Raw genomic sequence first — 19,008 nt, forward strand, 5'->3', positions numbered from 1 at the left:
TGCTAGAACCGAGAGTGATATAGTAATATGGCTATAACTAGGGCAGATCAAATAATGGTGTTTAATATTGGGATAATGGCTGGCGGTTTATATTAAAGATGGCAGTAATAAAAGTAACAGCACCAAGAATTGAGGAAACATCTACTAAATGTAAGGAGAAAATGGTGAGGTGGACAGAGGCTCCTGCAAGGGCCAGACTGCCGGCTAGGGCTGAATATATGGTTCCACCGGTACCAGAACCAGCTTCTACTATTGATGATATGAGTAGGAGTAAGACTGATGGGGAAAGTAGTCTAAAGTTTATATTATTTATTCGGGGAAATGCTAAATTGAGTGCCCCAGTTATTACGGAGAGAAGCTAGTTTCTGAACCTTCCAATCATAATAGGTATAACTATAAAGAAAATTATGACAAATGCATGTTCCGACTACATTATGGATTTGGTCAGCTCCAAGCAGCACTCTGTTGGCCTAGCTCAGCACGGATTAATGGACTTAAAGTGGTGCCTACTATTTCAGTTCAAGCACCAAATAATAAAGTCCTGATATCTTTGTGATTTGTTGAAAATAATCAGCGGTTTGTGAACATAGGTAAAAAAGGCTGAGCAAGTGTTAGACTGTAAATCTTAAAGACAGAGGTTATGCCCTCTTTTTGTCAAGCCCTGGGGTGAATCAACAAATTGAACTGCAAATTCAAAGATGCAGACATTGAGAACGGACTTGAGGACACGGTGGGGTGGGGAAGGGGAGGCTGGGATGTAGTGAGAGAGTGGCATGGACATATATACTACCAACTGTAAAACAGCTAGCTAGTGGGAAGCAGCCGCATAGCACAGGGAGATCAGCTCGGTGCTTTGTGACCACCTAGAGGGGTGGGAGGGAGGCTCAAGAGGGAGGAGATGGGGACATATGTATATGTATAGCTGATTCGCTTTGTTATACAGCAGAAACTAATACACCATTGTAAAGCAATTATACTCCAATAAAGATGTATAAAAAAATTTATTTTAGGGGCTTCCCTGCTGGCGCAGTGGTTGAGAGTCCACCTGCCGATGCAGGGGACATGGGTTCGTGCCCCCGTCTGGGAGGATCCCACGTGCCGCGGAGCGGCTGGGCCCGTGAGCCATGGCCGCTGAGCCTGCGCGTCCGGAGCCTGTGCTCCGCAACGGTAGAGGCCACAGCAGTGAGAGGCCCACGTACCGCAAAAAAAAAAAAAAAATTCAATTAAAAAAAAAAGAAGCAGCTTCAGCTCTGCTGGCTCTTCTTCCACCTCTTTTTTTCTTGATGGTGGGAGAAGTAGATTCAAGCCAGCTGACTAGAGAATTTACCTGTTAACTAAAATTTTGTGGGGTGGAAGCCCAGCAATGTAGTAAGGATTTAGCTTGAAGTGTTTGATTTGCATTCAATTGATGTAGGATAGAGTCTTGCAATCCTTATTTTCAGGAGTTAATTGCACTTGCTTAGGGTTTTGAAAGCTCTTGGTCTATACTAGCCTAAATTCCTCATCCAGCGCTGATAGAATGGGTATTAAGGGTGGTAATAGTGTGGATATTGAGGATTAGTAATGATAGGAAGGTTATTTGTTTTGTATGTTTGAATTGTCATTTTATTTTTAAGTTATTTATTGAAGGGAATATAGTTAGTAACATGGAGTACGTTAGCCGAAAGTAGAAATACCTGTTGAGTCGTACTATGATGGCTGTTAGTGTTGGCAGAAGGATGTGGTTGTTTTTTGTTTTCTCTTGGATAATTACTCATTTGGGTAAAAACCCTGATGGGGTGGGAGACCTCCCAGTGATAATATGATGGTAATGATAAGGGTTGTGTTGAAAGGTGTTTTGTTTAACGTGTGTGACAATGACAGTGTTGCAGTACATGAGCTGGGCATAAATAGTAAGAAGGTAGTGTTATTCTGCACCGATAAAAGAAATTTTCACATATTGAGGTACGGGGAAGTCATTCTGGCTTATACATGATTTAACTCAAATTTTATGCTAACTTAAAAATAGCCAGTTTGTGGGCTATCATACATTGCTCACCTGCTTTAATTGTTAAAGAAAAGGGCACACTGACCAGAAGTAAAGAATGTCTACGTTAAAAATAAAGATTAAATGCTTCCCTTCCTGGGATGCCAATTCTGGTAAGACCCTTCAATGATAAGACTCTTTCCCAGGTGTCAAGGCCATACTGACTTGTTGTGTACATGTGTAGTTTTCTTTTTCGTTTTTATTTATTTATTTTTGAAACCTTGAAGGAATGTATTCCTGGCTTTAATGTTCTTTGTTCTGACAAGATATAAAACTGTACTGAAAACCATGCTTCTCTGAAGCAGTTCCTCAGAGTTACCTGAGAGGTTGTCTTCTGGGATCTGTAGTCCTCAGTTTGGCTCTTTTATAAAACAAAACTCTTTTCTATTCCTATTCTAGATTGTTTATTGATTATTTTCACTGAAATTACTTGGCATAGTCAGCAGGATATCAGAAAAACCCGCCTGAGGTCACCTGGATCTACTTTGGACCGGTGCTCGGGAGACCAAGCCTGGGCCCTTTGAGCCCCTCTGGCTTCAAAGCACCCTTCAGGTGCTTTGGTGAGTTCTTCCTCATATCTGGATCTCCTTGTGCTAAGTGACAGTTTGACTTTTATTTGAGCTGTTATCTTGAGACTTGGAGTCTTAAGGGGATACTGGTATATTTCCTAGGTGAAGAGGTCCTAGGGGTAAGTTTCCAGGGAGAGGACCTGGGGGAATTTCTAAGCAGGAAGGCCTGGAAGAAATTTTGGAGTGAACTGTGTTGGTTGACTTTTTAAAAAAATGGCTTAAAATTGGACATTTAAATTTAATTTTAGATGTGTACTTTATAATAGAATGAAACTAGAAGAAAGCGTGAAATTGCGCTTCTAAAACCTACCAGCTCCCGGGCAGGCATCCACCCACTGACACTCTAGCTGGCTTCGACAATTGGTATGGAGCTAATACTTACAAGTACTTACCTAATCCAAAAATGGCCAGGATGGAACTTTTTTGACATTCAAAACTGATTTTTGTGTGCACAATTAAAGAAAGCTGGCTTGATACAACATCTTTTCAAAATTCTGACTCTAAGAATAAAAGTACTCCTAGGAGAAAACTTGTAATTATGACTCTTATCATGTCCTTGAAGTGCTAACGCAGCCCACATTGTTTGAGACTACAGCCTTGGCTCAATTAGTGGAATGTAAAACTGAAGGGAATAAAAAGGCTTTTTAAACCTCAGGCAGGAAAACTATGAGATATCTGTGTCTATCTGGATGTGTGTATGTCTGTATGTCCGTTACAAGTATGTTTCTACTTCCAGATGATATCATCAAAATGAGTTGATAGGGCTTCCCTGGTGGCGCAGTGGTTGAGACTGCCTGCCGATGCAGGGGACACGGGTTCGTGCCCCGGTCCGGGAAGATCCCACATGCTGCGGAGCGGCTAGGCCCGTGAGCCATGGCCGCTGAGCCTGCGCGTCCGGAGCCTGTGCTCCGCAACGGGAGAGGCCACAACAGTGAGAGGCCTGCGTACCGAAAAAAAAAAAAAAAAAGAATTCATAAAAGAGCTCTATTTAATTGACTTACAAATCAGATATTTCTAATTGTAACAAAAAGCTAACCCAAATTTTTAGAGGAGCATGCGATCTAGGATTAATCTTCAGTACATGAAAATAAGTTTAAGTTGTTGACTTGATTAATACAAACATGCCTTTAGGGTCATCAGTATGAAGTATAATACTTTTATTTGGTACCTAGGTTTCCTAAAAGTCAATAAGCTCATGCTACCTCTGTTACAAAATTTGTCAACAAGAAAATTAACTTAGTATGGTAGTATTTTCATAAGTAATAAAATTGAGATAAATGGGATAAAAGCTTTTAGGTGAACTCTTTAAAAATGATTATGCTTTATGGTATGTATACCTAAAAAGAGTTTCTCCAGATTTTGGGTAACTTGAAACTTTGGAGTTGTGCTAAATTAAATTAAATGATGGGAATTCACTAACTATCCAGATCATTTCCAATTAAGATAAAAATACTAAAACATTAATTGCTCAGCATGTCTAAATTTACCTACTTTGTCTTACCAGAGAAAAACTAAAGATGTTTGGGTTTATTGGACACATGTCTTGTACCACAATGAGAAAAGAAATCATGCTATGAGAAAATGTATGTTTCTAAAGGTTGTTGAAATACGTTGATAAGCTTGCCAATCAGGAAACGCTGGTATAACAGTTCACAATGTACTGTTTCTTGGTTTTTGTTAGGGATTAAGGTTTTCAAGGGTTAAATATTATATTTGTAATTAAAGTTAGTAGAAGTAATAAGGTAAACATTTGAGTATTCAAGGAAAAAAAAGATGTGTGTTTTCAGTAAAAGGAGGATTGAAGAAAGAAAATGGATTTAGTTAATGGAAAATGAAGTGATACTGTCCTGAAGTGTCTCAAAGAGAGAGATATTCAACTAATTATGCTTATTTGGTCATAATTGACATGGGAAGCATTGTCAACATTAAGCCTTCTTTATGTCTATAAGTATATAGTGTAAATGTTCCAGAAATTATATGACATTCCTGAAAATCTTATATGTCCTGACATAGAATGTTTCTTTGTCATCAAAATCGAGGCTCACACTAAAGTGACTGAACCTCCGAGTATTAGGGAGATGTTCTGCTCTTTCATGCAAAGGCAACAACAGAGCTGATGGCACTTGTAGGTGAAGTCCATTCTGTGTCTACAAAAAATTAACACCTCATTGTCAGGCTTTTGCCATCCTGATGTCCTTATAACATGACAACAGTCTGCTCCTAAATCAGAGAAATTAAGATGGGTAAACAATAGCTGTGAATTAAACAGTCTGGGATATGGGAAACCAAGACGGCTGCTTGGCTTTTCCTGGCTTCCTGGCAAACCCCATTTCTATTTGATGGGTTAAGGCCTTCCCTGGCTGCAAGGCTGATGCCCTCACAATGACAAGGAAACTGTTGGAAAATGTGTTTTCCACTTGGGGTATACTTTCCACAATCTCCAGTGAACAAGGCACCCACTTCACGTGACAAATCACATAAGCCTTAACAAAAACCTCAAAAACTTTAAAAAAAATATCCTCAATCATCAGGCAAGGTCACCAAAACTAATGGGAAAACTGGACTCAAGCAGAGCAAAAATTAATTATATGGGATTGAATGAGCTTGTAAATATGATTATAATTTTTATGATTTTTTGTCTGAAATATTACTGGCTTTTCACCTTTGTTTTCCAGATATAAGGAAACCTTTCACCTTAAGCAAAGTATGACTTACAGCAATTTAGTAAATTATTCCTTTGTAAGCAGAACTGAAGCATTTATCTTTTCTCTCTACCTGATTCCTCCTGAATGTAGAATCTCTTAGGTTCCTCACAGCCTTTCCAGGTGAAAAAGGAAGTCCACTTCCTGGCAGAAATAAGAACCTCAAGATATTTTGGAACATACTTAGAGAGGAATCCACCTAAATCTGTAGGTATTGCAGGTAGAATCTAATGGCATGGCTTTCCTGGCTTTGAGAGGCCTTTTAAAAGTTCAATTTGAGGTCCCTTATGAAAAGTTGCAATAAAGCCAAATTTCAAAGGGCCTATATGATCAGTTACACTTATGTAAATAATCAGGGTAAGTGTATAGAAACCAGATTTATTCTTCAAACAAATTAGTCTTAATTTGACTATGTTTGGTCAAAATGAAGATAATTTATATAGAAAAATTAAGTTTCAATGATATACCTTCGTGGATATTGAGGTTTTATATGTACTGAGGTGGTGTACTTACTGCCTACATCCGAGATGCCGCTTTGTTATGTCACATTATTGTAAAGTTTAATTGAATTATTAAAAGGATATTCCAAGCTTGCTTCTGAAGCCGATCACAGTGTTCTATCTTTGGATGAAGATCAGATGGTCCATGACCTGCACCTAGGAGATTGGGCATACTGGAAAAGATATCATTTAAAGGACTATCTCAAACCTAAAAGGAAGGATCCTTATCAGGTACTCTTAACTGGCTCATGCACAGTAAAACTGAAGGGAATTAACTCTCCAATTTTTATTTCTCACTTAAAAAGGGCCTCTGCATCAGACTGGTCTGTAGAGGGGACTGCTGACCTCAAACTCACCTTAAAACAACCATCAAGCCAGGACGAGAAGACGATGACAAACAGTGAGTGGACAGCTGACCCAAGAATCCGGGCCAAGCCTGTAAGACCCATCCTACTAGTTCGATTGAACTGTTATTCAAATGTTTGTCTCCCTATCAAAACTGAAAGTTACTCTTCTACTTCTAGCTATACTTTTGCCCCAATATTGAAGATGGAAAGAAAATTCTTTAGTAAAGTTGTCACAAAGCATAGCTACTGGGATAGGCCCCTCATAATACCTGTCACTGACTTTTCAGATGTTGCTAATGTTACCACTCACCCAGACCAACCTCCCTCTGACCTAATCTTTCAGGTTTAAATTCTTCAACGTATTAATGTGGCCATTCCTTGTCTGATACTATCTTCAGTCCCTAGAGACTGAGCAATACTTACCCCAGGACCCCCTCCCTCTGTCCCTTACTTAATTGAAAAATGTCTTAATAGCTGACAAATAGAAGGTATATATTTATTAGAATATTACGTTATCCCATTGTCTATACATCAGGAAATAAATGAATCTCCTTTCTCTCTTCATTAAAGAGTCAAGCAATCTGTGTTAGCAAAATACCAAGATACCAGTGGCAAATCTTTTGGGAATCTTGGTTCCTAATGCAGGAGTGTATGTAAACAAAAAGATCAGAAATTTATCAGCCACCACTAGTCAAACAGCCAAAAAGACTGCACTGCAGCACAACAGATATCCCTATATTCCTTAGCCCAAGTAGTATTAGATAACTGGGTTGCCTTAGATTTTCTACTGGTATTTGTGCTATTGTTCACACTTATGGGTTAAATTTTTTTTTAAAATTAGAATGGGGATAATAGTAACCTGTCTGAGCTTGTTATTTCAATTATAATTCCTGAGATAATGGTTAGTAGAATGATAGTAAACACAAGAGGGTTTATTAGTACTGGAAGGATGTAAACCAACATTTTTGGGGTATGGGCCCAATAGTTAGTTAGCTGACTTTACCATGAAGAATTTAAAATTCTTAAGGGTAGGTTCAATTTCTATGATTCTAGAAATAAGAGGGTTTAAACCTCTATTACTAACTCTATCAAAATAACTCTTTGTCAGACATATTTCTTATGTTTGTGGTGGGATGCCTGATGTGATGACAGGTAGTGAAACTTCTCATACACATAAGACTAATGTTAGTGGTAAAAATTTTTTCATTAGAGATATATAAGCTGATCTTATCAAAATTGTGGGCAGGATGCTTGAATTCATAGAAAGGAGATTGTTAGGAGGAGTGTTTTAATGATGACATTGGCTCTATAGAATTCTAGCATGTAGGGGTTGTTAAATGCTCCTAAAAATAGGATTGTTGTGAAAATATTTATTATAATGATATTGACATATTCTGCTAGGAAGAACAGGGTGAATAAGCCTGCTACATTTTCTACATTGAAGCCAAATATAGGTTAAATCAAATGGGACTCTGTTGGTTTCTGCTAGAGTAGAGATAAATCACATTCTGGCTAGGGGTCAGGATGGGAAAATTAGTCATAGGTATTCTTGTGTAATAATTACTGCTGAAAGTGTAAATGATCATTTATCACTAGAACTGATAAGAGAATAATTGCTACTGTTACATCGTATGAGATTGTCTGTGCTACTGCATGGAAACCTCCGATGACTGTGTATTTTGAATCCAAAACGCATACAGATCAGAGGATGGAAAAAATGGCTAGGCTTGATAGCTGGTATAAATAGTACACCTAGGTTTATATTAACTAGTGGAAAGGGTAGGGGGACAGGAGTTCATCTTGTGAGAGCCAGGCTTGAGGCTAGACTTGGTGCGATAATACAGAAATTGATGAGATTGATGGTCATACTGTTTCTTTAATAAATAATCTGACTGTATCAGCAATGGGTTATAATAATCCATAAGGGCTGACGATGTGTGGCCCTTTCTGGATTTGTATATAGCCTAGGAATTTCCGTTCCATTAATGTGAGGAATGCTGCAGCTAGTAAAAGTAGAATTAGTGAAAGAATGCAGATTATAAATATTTCCGTAGGAAAAGGACTTGAACCTCTGCGGATAAAGGTTTTAGTTTCACACAATTACCGGGCTCTACCACCCTAACAAACCCTGTTCTATAGTGGGGTATGTATAAATTAATTGAATTGAGATTATATCATCAATTAGTTTGAAGACATTTTGTAAAGTAGGCCTTATTTCTCTTGTTCTTTCATACTGCAAGAAATATAGAATAGAAACCTACTGGGATTACTCCAGTCTGAACTCAGATCAAACAGGACTTTACTAATCACTGAACAGACCGTTAATAGCAGTTATACTATTGGGATATACTGATCCAGCATCAAGGTCATAAACCTTATCATCAGTATGAACTCTACAATTGTGCTGCTACCCCTAGAGTAACTCATTCCACTTATCAATATTTTGGATCATTAATGATAAAGCATTTTGACTAGCTGGTCTAAATCTTAATCACTCCGATGTTTTATTCTCCAAGGTTACCCCAACCAAAATTGTTAAAACATTAAAAGCTATGTTGGGGCTTCCCTGGTGGCGCAGTTGTTGAGAGTCCGCCTGCCGATGTGGGGGACACGGGTTCGTGCCCTGGTCCAGGAAGATCCCACATGCCGCGAAGCGGCTGGGCCCGTGAGCCATGGCCGCTGAGCCTGTGCGCCTGGAGCCTGTGCTCCGCAACGGGAGAGGCCACAACAGTGAGAGGCCCGCATACTGCAAAAAAAAAAAAAAAAAAAAATCTATGTTGGAGGCTTTCAAGATGGCAGAGTGGAAGGACCTTGAGCTTACCTCCTTCTCATGAACACACCAATATCACAACTGACTGCTGAACAACCACTGATTACAAAAAAGACTGGAACCTACCTACCAAAAAACATCTTCTACATCTAAAGGCATAAAGAAGAGACCACAATGAGATGGTAGGAGGGGGGTACTCGCAATATAATCAAATCCCCCCCATCCCTCCACCCCCGCCCGTGGGTGACCCACACACTGGAGAATAATAACACTGCAGAGGCTTTCCCACAGGAGTGAGAGTTCTGAGGCCGCCATCAGGCTTCCCAGCCTGGGGGTCTGGTGTTGGGAAGAAGAGCCCCTCAGAGCATCTGGATTTGAAGACCAGCAGGGCTTAACTTAATGCAGAGCTCCACAGGAGTGGGGGACATAGAGACTTAACTCCTGAAGGTATTGCACAGAATCTCATGCACCGGGACCAAGGGCAAAAGCAGTAACCTCATAGGAGCCTGGGCGAGACCTCCCTGCTGGTCTTGGAGGGTCTCCCGGGCAGCTGGGGGGTGGCTGTGGCTCATGCTGGTGGCAGAAGGGGATTGTTCATCTGCATGAACCCTCCTCGAGGCCGACATCATTAGCAACAAGACCCAGCCCCACCCAACAGCCTCAGGCTAAACAACTAACCGGGTGGGAACACAGCCCCACCCATTAGCAGACGGGCTGCCTAGAGACTTCCTGATCGCACAGCCGCCTCTAGACATGCCCCTAGCCCTGCCTACCAGAGGGCCAGGACCCAGCTCCACCACCAGTGGGCAGGCATCTGCCCTTCCCGCCAGGAAGCCTACCCAAGCTTCTAGACCAGCCTCACCCCTGGGGGGCAGAAACCAGAAGGAAGTAAACTACGATCCAGCAGCCTGTTGTCTCAAACGCAGGCCGGACATTACCCTGGGGCCCCTGGCCCTTGGGTGACGAGAGAGTGCACTGCTGGGACACACAGGACGTCTCCTACAGAGAGCTACTCCTCCAAAGTCGAGAAAGGTAATTAACCCAAAATGAGGTGGCAGAGGAATGTGTTTCAGATGAAGGACCAAGATAAAACCCCAGAAGAACTAAGTGATGTGGAGGTAAGCAATCTACCTGAGAAAGAGTTCAGAGTAATGATTGTAAAGGTGATCCAAGAACTTGGGAGAAAAATGGACGCACAGATAAGTTACAAGTGTTTTTTAACAAAGAGTTAGAAAATATAAAGAACAACCTAACAGTTGAACAGTACAATAACTGAAATGAAAAACACACTAGAAGGAATCAACAGTAGAGTAAATGAAGCAGAATGGATCAGTGAGCTGGAAGACAGAGTAGGGGAAGTCACTACTGTGGAGCAGAAAAAAGAATGAAGAGAAATGAGGCCAGTTCAGGAGAGCTCCGGAACAACATAAAGCACACTAACATTCACATTATAGGGGTCCCAGAAGGAGAAGAGAGAGAGAAAGGGCCTGAGAAAATATTTGAAGAGATAATAGCTGAAAACTTCCCTAACCTGGGAAAGGAAACAATCACCCAAGTCCGGGAAGCACGGAGAGTTCCATACAGGATAAACCCACAGAGGAATACACCACGCTGCACTGTGACCAGGATGACAACAATTAAAGAGGAAATATTAAAAGCAGCAAGGGAAAAGCAACAAATAACACACAAGGGAACTCCTATAAGGTTATCAGCTGACTTTTCAGCAGCGACTCTGCAGACCAGAACGGAATGGCATGATACTCTGTTCACTTATTATTTTAAGTGTATCTGTCAGGCAAGAGCTGCTGTGATGGTTTACAATGATGCCAATAAAAAGTGGGTACCAGCTGGTGGTTCAGCTGGGTTCAGCACAGTTCATATATATCGTCATACATGGAACAACACATTGAGTGGTGGGCAGGAAGATTCAGGACCATCAGGTCGTGGTAAATTGTGCCATTCCTAAAGGGCTGAAGTACAATCAAGGAACACAGACGTTCCACCAATGGGGGGACACTACACTAGACAGGTGTACGGTCTCAACTTTGGCAGCAAAGAAGATGCCAGTGTCTTCGCAAGTGCCATGATGCATGCCTTAGAAGTGTTGAATTCACAGGAAACAGGGCCAATGTTGCCTAGACAAAATTCACAGCTACCTGCCCAGGTTCACAATGGCCCATCACAAGAAGAATTGGAAATTCAAAGAAGGCAACTACAAGAACAGCAACAAAAGGAGCTGAAGTGGGACAGGCTAGAGGGAGAGATTGGAGAGGGAGAGGTTAGAAAGGGAAAGGCTGAAGAGGGAAAGACAAGAGCTGGAGGGGCTGGAGAGACGGGCCTGGGAAAGGCCAGAACGAGAGCCGCGAGAGCAGCTAGAAAGGGAGCAGCTGGAATGGGAGCGAGAGCCAAGAATGGCAAATGCTGCTGCCCCTGCCTCTGTGGAGGCGACTCCTCTGCTTCTGAGCCAGACTTGCAGGCAGCCTCTCCGCCGGCCGAGACTCCAGCCCAGCAGGACATTGTCTTGGGACCACCTGCACCCCCACCCCCTCCTCCACTCCCACCAGGTCCTGCCCAGGCATCAGCCGCGCTCCCTCCTTCCCCAGGACCCTTCTGCCTCCTCCACTTCCAACCTCAGGGCCCCCGCCTCTGCCTCCTCCACCACCTCTTAATCATATACCCCCCCCTTCTCCACCACCTGCTTCTCCCCTCCCTGCATCTGGATTCTTTTCGGGATCCCTGTCTGAAGACAATCGCCCTTTAACTGGACTTGCAGCTGCAATTATTAGAGCAAAACTTAGGAAACTGTTGTGCATGGAGGATGCCTCCTTCCCAAGCGGAGGGACTACCATTGGTGTGAATTCAGCGTCATCTAAAACAGATACGGGTCGTGGAAATGGACCCCTTCCTTTAGGGGTAGTGGTTTAATGGAAGAAGTGACTGCCCTGCTGGCCAGGAGGAGGAGAATTGCTGAAAAGGGATCAATACAAAAAGAACAAAAACAGGACAAACATGAAAATTCAGAGTCTGTAACCTCTAAGGCCTCTTCAACAAGTACACCTGAACCGACAAGAAAACCTTGGGAAAGAACAAATACAATGAATGGCAGCAAGTCACCTGTTATTTCCAGACCAAAATCTGCGCCCTCGTCACAGCCCAGTGCCAACGGAGTCCAGACAGAGGGACTGGACTATGACGGGCTAAAGCAGGACATTCTAGATGAAATGAGAAAAGAATTAACTAAGCTAAAAGAAGAGCTCATTGATGCAATCAGGCAGGAACTGAGCAAGTCAAACACCGCGTAGAGAAACAAACTAAGGAGAGATAGGACTTCAATCTGGAGTGAAAAAAAAAAGAAAACCCTACAAACAGCAACTGTTAATAACAACAAACCTCTACATTTTGTGAGCTGTAAGAAGAAAATGGAAATAAACAGTCAGAAGGAGGGAAAAACCAACATACTTTGAAAGCCTTCAGACATTACTACTCTGGCGATAAGCCATTTCCCTCCCAGTTTGTTGCTTTTTTCTGACCTTTACAACAGGATGGAAGAGAGTCGCATAGGAGTTCCTGTATCAGTTTTGCAGAAAATACTAAACCCATCAGGCAGGATGACTGCAATGAAATATTTTCATGTCAAGAGAAAACCGCACATTTTCCACAATCCATTGCTAAAATAAAAAGGAGAAAGGCTTGAGAAGTTTTTTTCAGAGAATGCTGATAAAGAATTTAGCAAGTTATGCTACTGTATTGTAAACGCTTCTCTCAGGTTTGTCTTCCTATCATATTTAATATTCCATGAATAATTGAGATCAGCCCTATGTAGTTAAGATCATAAAGTGTGGAACCAAAGGAATTGTATTTGCTTTCAAAGGGTGATATTTATAAGAAAGAGTCCTAGAAATGATTTGTCCAGAGTGAGGAATCGTAGAATGATAGGAAGTCTCTCGAGTTAGCCTTCATGCAATTTTGTAGATTCAAACATAAAATTCATCCAGAATTTAAAGATTTAGATGCCTTCCTGAATTGTTACAGTGCTTTACCAAATCTATGACTTCTACGTAACACAAACAAACCAGTGGTCAAATGTAAAACAATACATTGTAGATTTACTGTAGGTTTTTGACCGTTTTTAGATTAATGCCTGCAGACGTTTTTGTAATGTAATTACAACCTCCACAAAAGTAGTTTTTTAAATTGCAGACAGTAATGCATGTCAAACTAATATATAGTGGCCTTTTCAAGGCTTAGTCCCAGGGAAAACATTTTGTAGAGTACAGGGGAGTGGGAGGAAGGGAAGGAATAATTTTTTATTTAAAGTTAACTTCCGTACTATCTTTTTTCTCAATTATCTGCATGAATAATAATGAGGAATATTTTGTGACTTTGATAAATATGTTAACAGAACCAAGTACTTAATCTTCTACATCATGTCTCTGGCTATTTGTATTTTTTTTTTTTTTTTTGGCTATTTGTATTTTAACTTCAGTAAGTTCAGTGGTCTGAAACATGATTCTGAGCTTCACATGCATTATATCTTACTGTGGAACTCAAAAGTTCGATCCCTGAATTTGGCAGTTATTATTACCTAGGGGCCCTGCAGTTTTACAGGTGTTCAGGTGCACGTTCCTGACTACAAAGCTGCTTTTGAATTTTTGCTAGGTTGAAATAGTAAAGAAGTAACAATGATGGCAGCAGTCAATGTCACAGAAATCATTAAAGGGAAAACGAGGGGTCCTGCATAATTTTCTTTTAATAGACTTAGGTGGTGGGAAGAAGGAACTAGATACTCTACTTACCACCGTGTGCATGTGTGTGTGCGCGTGCGTGTTTGTGTGGGCACTCACATGTGTGTATGTTATCCACTCCCTTTTCTTTGAGACTTCTAAGATTAAAATAGGGGAGAAATCCTGTATGTTGCAAAGACAGAATTTTTTGAAAATTCAGGAAATCAAAAATTCTCCAGGCTCTCCATCTTGATTTATGCTTGAGTTGTTATGTGCCATATTTGCTTTGAAATCTTTGGTTATCAGTAGTTGTACTAAAATTTTGAAGAAATAATCCACTTTCATCTGCTTTCTAGATTTCTTAATCTAAATTCATAAGACAGATCTTGTTGATAGCATAGTTTTCTAAATGCTGCAGGTTTGCAGCCATTACCACTTCAAAGAGGTTTGAATGAAGGAATTTTTTTTCCTTGTTAAGATAGTTCCTGTTTCTGTAGAAACTTCATTTTTAGATTAATTTGTGATGGATAAGCTATCATAATTCAAGTATACATTTCTTTTTTTCTACCAACTATTCATTATCATCCAATAGTAAAGACATTAAAGATGCAGCAAGCTTATGAAGTACTGCTTTCTAAAAGAAATAGGCATTTTCATCTTTATTATTGTACTTCTGGTTATGCAAACACTTTGATATGAATTTTTTTAATTAAAGATTTATTTATTTATTTTTATTTTTGGCTGCATCAGGTCTTAGTTGCGGCATGCAGGATCTTTCATTGTGGCGCGCAGGCTTCTCTCTAGTTGTGGTGGGAGGTTCCAGGGTGCGTGGGCTCTGTAGTTTGCGGCACACAGGCCCTAGTTGAGGCGCGTGAGCTCAGTAGTTGGGGCGCGTGGGCTTAGTTGCCTTACGGCATGTGCGATCTTAGTTCCCAAACCAGGGATTGAACCTGCGTCCCCTGTATTGTAAGGTGCATTCTTTACCACTGGACCACCAAGGAAGTCCCGATGATATAAATGTTTATGTCCCCCATAAATCTAGTCAGAAATCACTTTGGATTTTGTTAAGTTAAACAGTCTATAGTAGGATAGAGTATTGGGTACAAGTGGTCCAAAGTAAGACAAAAGACTACAATAAGAATGCTAGATCTTAAAAAAGAAACTGGTTTATGCACTAAACGTTTTGTGCCTTGGTCTAATAGTAACATGATGTCTGTGTAAAAACGACAGAAAGAACCAGTGTTGAATCACGTTTTATTTCCTGTCATTCTGCATTATCTCAGATTGCTAAATGTGTTCTTTCCAAGAAGTTTTATCGAATTACTGTATACAGTTACTGTCCTGTGACAGTTTTGTCATTGTTAGAGATTTCAGTAATTAAAATGGGAAACAGAAGCTTGTTTGTTTTTCTTATCAAAACTGTTACTTGGACCCACATTATTATGATGGTTTTCATGCCCTTGTACATTGGATGTCTTAAGCTGAGTGCAGTTTAGGGGATCCTTTCTAATTACAGGAAGGTGATCTGACCTGTACTATACACTATGTAAATAGCTAACAACTCAATTGCAAACCAACTGAATGTACAAATCTTAGTGCTTGTACTGAAATCTCTTCAGAAGAGTCATTATGATCTCAAAGTTTGTTTCAAAATTTGCAAGCATTAAGTGTCAAAACTGAAGATGAAACACTAAACACTAATTCTTGTGCTTTAGGTATACGTCCTTTTTAGAGTTTTTGGTTCTCTGCTATTTTTACTGTACTGTTTCATTTATATTTCCTACACATGAACTTCGTTTGTGCAATTGAAATAAAACTGCAGTATACACATGTTAAAAAAAAGGCTATGTTTTTCCTTAAAGTACAGTTATTATTTTTTTGGATTAATTAATTAAACCTCCATAGGGTCTTCTCATATTATTCCTGCCTCTTCGCAGGAAGGTCAATTTCACTGATTAAAAGAGACAGTAATACTCTCGTGTGATCATTTATACAGGTCCTTATTTAAAGAAAAAATGACAATGCTGCCTTTCCACACTCAGGATACCATGACCATTAAACAGATGTCACTGGGCAGGCAGTGCCTCTAATACTAGAAGTGCCAGAGGTAATGTTTTTTTATAAAGGAGCAGGGTTTGTGATTGCTGAGTTCCTTTTACTTTCTAAAATCTTTCCTTAAATGCATGCCTGTGTTGGGTTTAACAGTTGTTTTAATAAACAACTAGGTATTGGTCTAGGTTTATTTTACTGTTAACTCTCAGTAGGTTAATGTTCTGATATAAGCATATGCAAGGAGCAATACTACTTGTTACTCATACTGACAGTATTGCTTCTGTTAATAGATTAGTCCAGTATTAAATTAGGGTTGGTTTATTTACTATTGGTATTTAAGATGAATGTGTGGTCGACCTTGAACACTTTTGCAATTGGTGGCTACTTTTAAGCCAAGTATTGTTTATGCTTACTCTCTGGGGAACTGTGTATCCTGATACTAAAAGCTGTACCTTTTTCGAATAACATTTAAAGTTATAATAAAAGTTATGTTTCTTAAGTAATATTTAAAGTTGAACTAAAATTCTTTTCTAGACAACCAGCTATCATCAGGCTTGTTAGGCTTGTCACCTTTACCCGAAAATCTTCTATTTTGCCATACAGGTGAGTTTGTTCTTGTAAACTGTTCATAAGTAGCTCATCTGCTTTCAGGTTATCTAACTTAAGTTCTCTATGTTAAAGTTTTCTAGTTAAATCATTATGCAAGAGGTAAAAGAGGTAAGCTTTGCTTTTTGGTATTTTGAGTACTTCTTTCGTCATTCCCTTAGCATACTTTATAACACCAGATTTAAATTTCTGTCTCCTATACTTTAGATGTTGAAGGAATGTTTAATTCACTTATGGTAGTTGAATTCGGTGGGAAGTTTGGGCTAGTTTCAGTACAAAGTGTTCATGCAGTATGAAATCTCCTGGGTGTAAACCAGGTACTTTTCTTTAAGCTACACTTTGATTCATCCAAGCATACTTTCCAGTATGCTCACTTATCTCCTCTTGTATGTTTGGAACTTATTACTGGGATATGAAGTTATCAGTGTGTGTGTGTGTGTGTGTGTGTGTGTGTGTGTGTGTGTGTTACAGAATTTTTGATCTAACGTTTTGATGTCTGATAATTTTGCTTACTATTGTTTACCAAAGTTTCCTGAGGATGACAATACTTAGGGCTGGTGAGGTTTATCAGAGTTTATCAATTACAGAATAGGTTCCTCTAGAGGAGTATGAATCACTGCCAAGTCTTTTGACTTTTAGGTTGATGCGGGTAGTATTCTAGCAAATCATTTTATTGTTATAATTATTTGAATTTATGGCTAAGCATAGTGGGATATCTAATCCCAGTTTAGATCTTAGCTGTCATGTAATCAGAAATGTGAAAGTCACTTTCATAGTTTATTTTTGTTTTAGCTATGGCTTTTTACAGCTTAGCTAGGACTTCATTTTATTTTGGGGTAATCTTTAACACGCTTTTCACTGGATTTCTATTAACATGGGTTAATCTTATGACCAAGGTGGCTGACACGAAATTTATCAACCCTAATTAGTTAATATAACTTACTCAAAAACTTTTGTTTGGGGCTTAATTTTTATCACTGCCATTTCCCATAAGGGCGTAGTTAAGTAAGTTGTTTTGAGCTACTTTTTAGTGTGCTTGATGCCTGCTCCTTTTAATCTTTTTTGATTTAAAGGATATTGTCACTGGGATGCAGATACTTTCATGTGTAATTTTATTTGAAATTAATAGAAAGGGTAGGACCAAATCTATGGGTTTATGGAGTTAGTAAACTCAACTAGGTATTTACAGTGCCTCGCTTTAATTATTAAGCTTCATCATTAGGTTGAGTAGGATTTTGTATGTATCATATTTATGTAATTAATTGACAATGTGTTAAAATACTGAAATAATTTTTTTCTTGTGGAGATTATTAAAATGTAATTTTAATTTTGTTTGAGGTAAATGACAGATCGAGGGGGATGGCTGTCTATATAAGCCTTATATATGTACATAATTCAATGGTATAGTTAAGAGGCAAGTTTGGAGTTACACTTACTTTGGGTTGGTGAAGTGACAGCAGTATGTTTGTTAGGTGAGTTAGTTGAATCTTATATGCTTTGACTTGTTTGGGGGGTTTGGCAGGGTGATAATGGTATATAAAGTATGAGAATTAGTGGGGTAGGGGTTTGATTAAGCAAGCTGTTTACCAGATATGAGTGTGCCTGTGTGGTACGTGTGTAACTGCTCTATATCCTGTGACCATTGATGCACTAACATATTATGGTAGATGATGTTGGAAAATAATACTCAATTCAAGCTCAGCTACAAGTTTCTCGGCTGTGTTAAGACCTCTGATGGCCAAAGCTGAGTCACAGCATGCCCCCCAATTTAAAAATACCAAAAGCATGAAACCAGTTATGTGTGAACATGGCTGATTAGCCATTAGTCCATCGAGGTATATTATTGAAGAGGAAAGAGTAGGCAATTTTAGGTGAGATGGTGCTGAAGTAATAAGAGCCAGATGCCAGATACAGTTCATTTATAGAAATCCTCATGGTTCATTGGCCTAGAACGAGGAGAGAGACATATTTGTGGATGGGTTGATTGTGGCTTGATTATTAAGCTCTGGTTATCGGTTATGATAAGCATGATGACTGGAAATGATTTGACTTTATGTGATATGTATGATTAATAAACATATGTCCTGTATAATATCAATCACTTCAATTACCCCTGGAATCTAATGTGAGTTGAACTGTTTAATGTGTATGTAATATCAATAGGCTGATGTACTTGCTTAGATACATGGGATAATTAATTTATGATTACATATCATGTATTATGCATAAGAAGGTATATATACTTACATATGTGGAAGGGCACAAAATGCACAAAGTACACAGTAATGTTAGTTTTCAAGATGTCACTTTTAAATACTTACACAGTACTTAAAGACAGTGTTAATGTCCCATAAGCAAGTTGTTCAGGGAATCGTTGAAGTGGAATTTCAGCTTCGGGTGTTGATGGTGGGGCTGGAGCTGCTTCCTCGAGTCTTAGGGAAAAATGTTTTCCTTTTCTGGTTTAGAAGAACAAAGTAATAAATATACTACAAAGAGTCTTCATTTTAGGAGGTTATTTTCAATAATGCTTTTAGTGGTATAAGGACTATAATTATGAGAAAGTACAGAATAGATGCTGTTTGTCCGATGATAATAAATGGGTGATCAATGGTTTGTCTTCCAATTCATGTTACTGTTAATAGGTCCCCTACAAGTACTCAGAATAAACGTTGGCTAAGAGGTCATAATGTTATACTTCATTGTTTCACTGTA

The 19,008-nt window shown here is 39.4% G+C and overlaps 1 protein-coding gene and 1 pseudogene across 10 annotated transcripts in view; one reads left to right on the forward strand and one right to left on the reverse strand.

Annotated features, from left to right (window-relative positions):
- Positions 1-1,196: 1,196 nt before the first annotated feature.
- The window catches only part of ZNF19 (zinc finger protein 19), a 113,772-nt gene continuing 95,960 nt past the window's right edge, over positions 1,197-19,008 (reverse strand). For 5 of the 10 annotated variants that reach the window (XM_029203966.1, XM_029203910.1, XM_029203980.1 and 2 more), the window contains one exon: positions 13,348-18,752. The gene's annotated coding sequence lies outside the window, so the exon portion shown is untranslated. Of the gene's footprint in view, positions 5,954-8,655; positions 8,891-12,506; positions 12,583-13,347; positions 18,753-19,008 lie in introns of those variants that run through there. The other 5 variants (XM_029203932.1, XM_029203959.1, XM_029203951.1 and 2 more) reach the window with 5 other exon arrangements.
- On the forward strand, positions 8,889-12,296 carry LOC114884726 (annotated as a pseudogene).

Source organism: Monodon monoceros, unplaced genomic scaffold (assembly GCF_005190385.1).
Source record: "Monodon monoceros isolate NGI ecotype Baffin Bay Population unplaced genomic scaffold, NGI_Narwhal_1 Super_Scaffold_10, whole genome shotgun sequence".
Classification (NCBI taxonomy): domain Eukaryota; kingdom Metazoa; phylum Chordata; class Mammalia; order Artiodactyla; family Monodontidae; genus Monodon; species Monodon monoceros.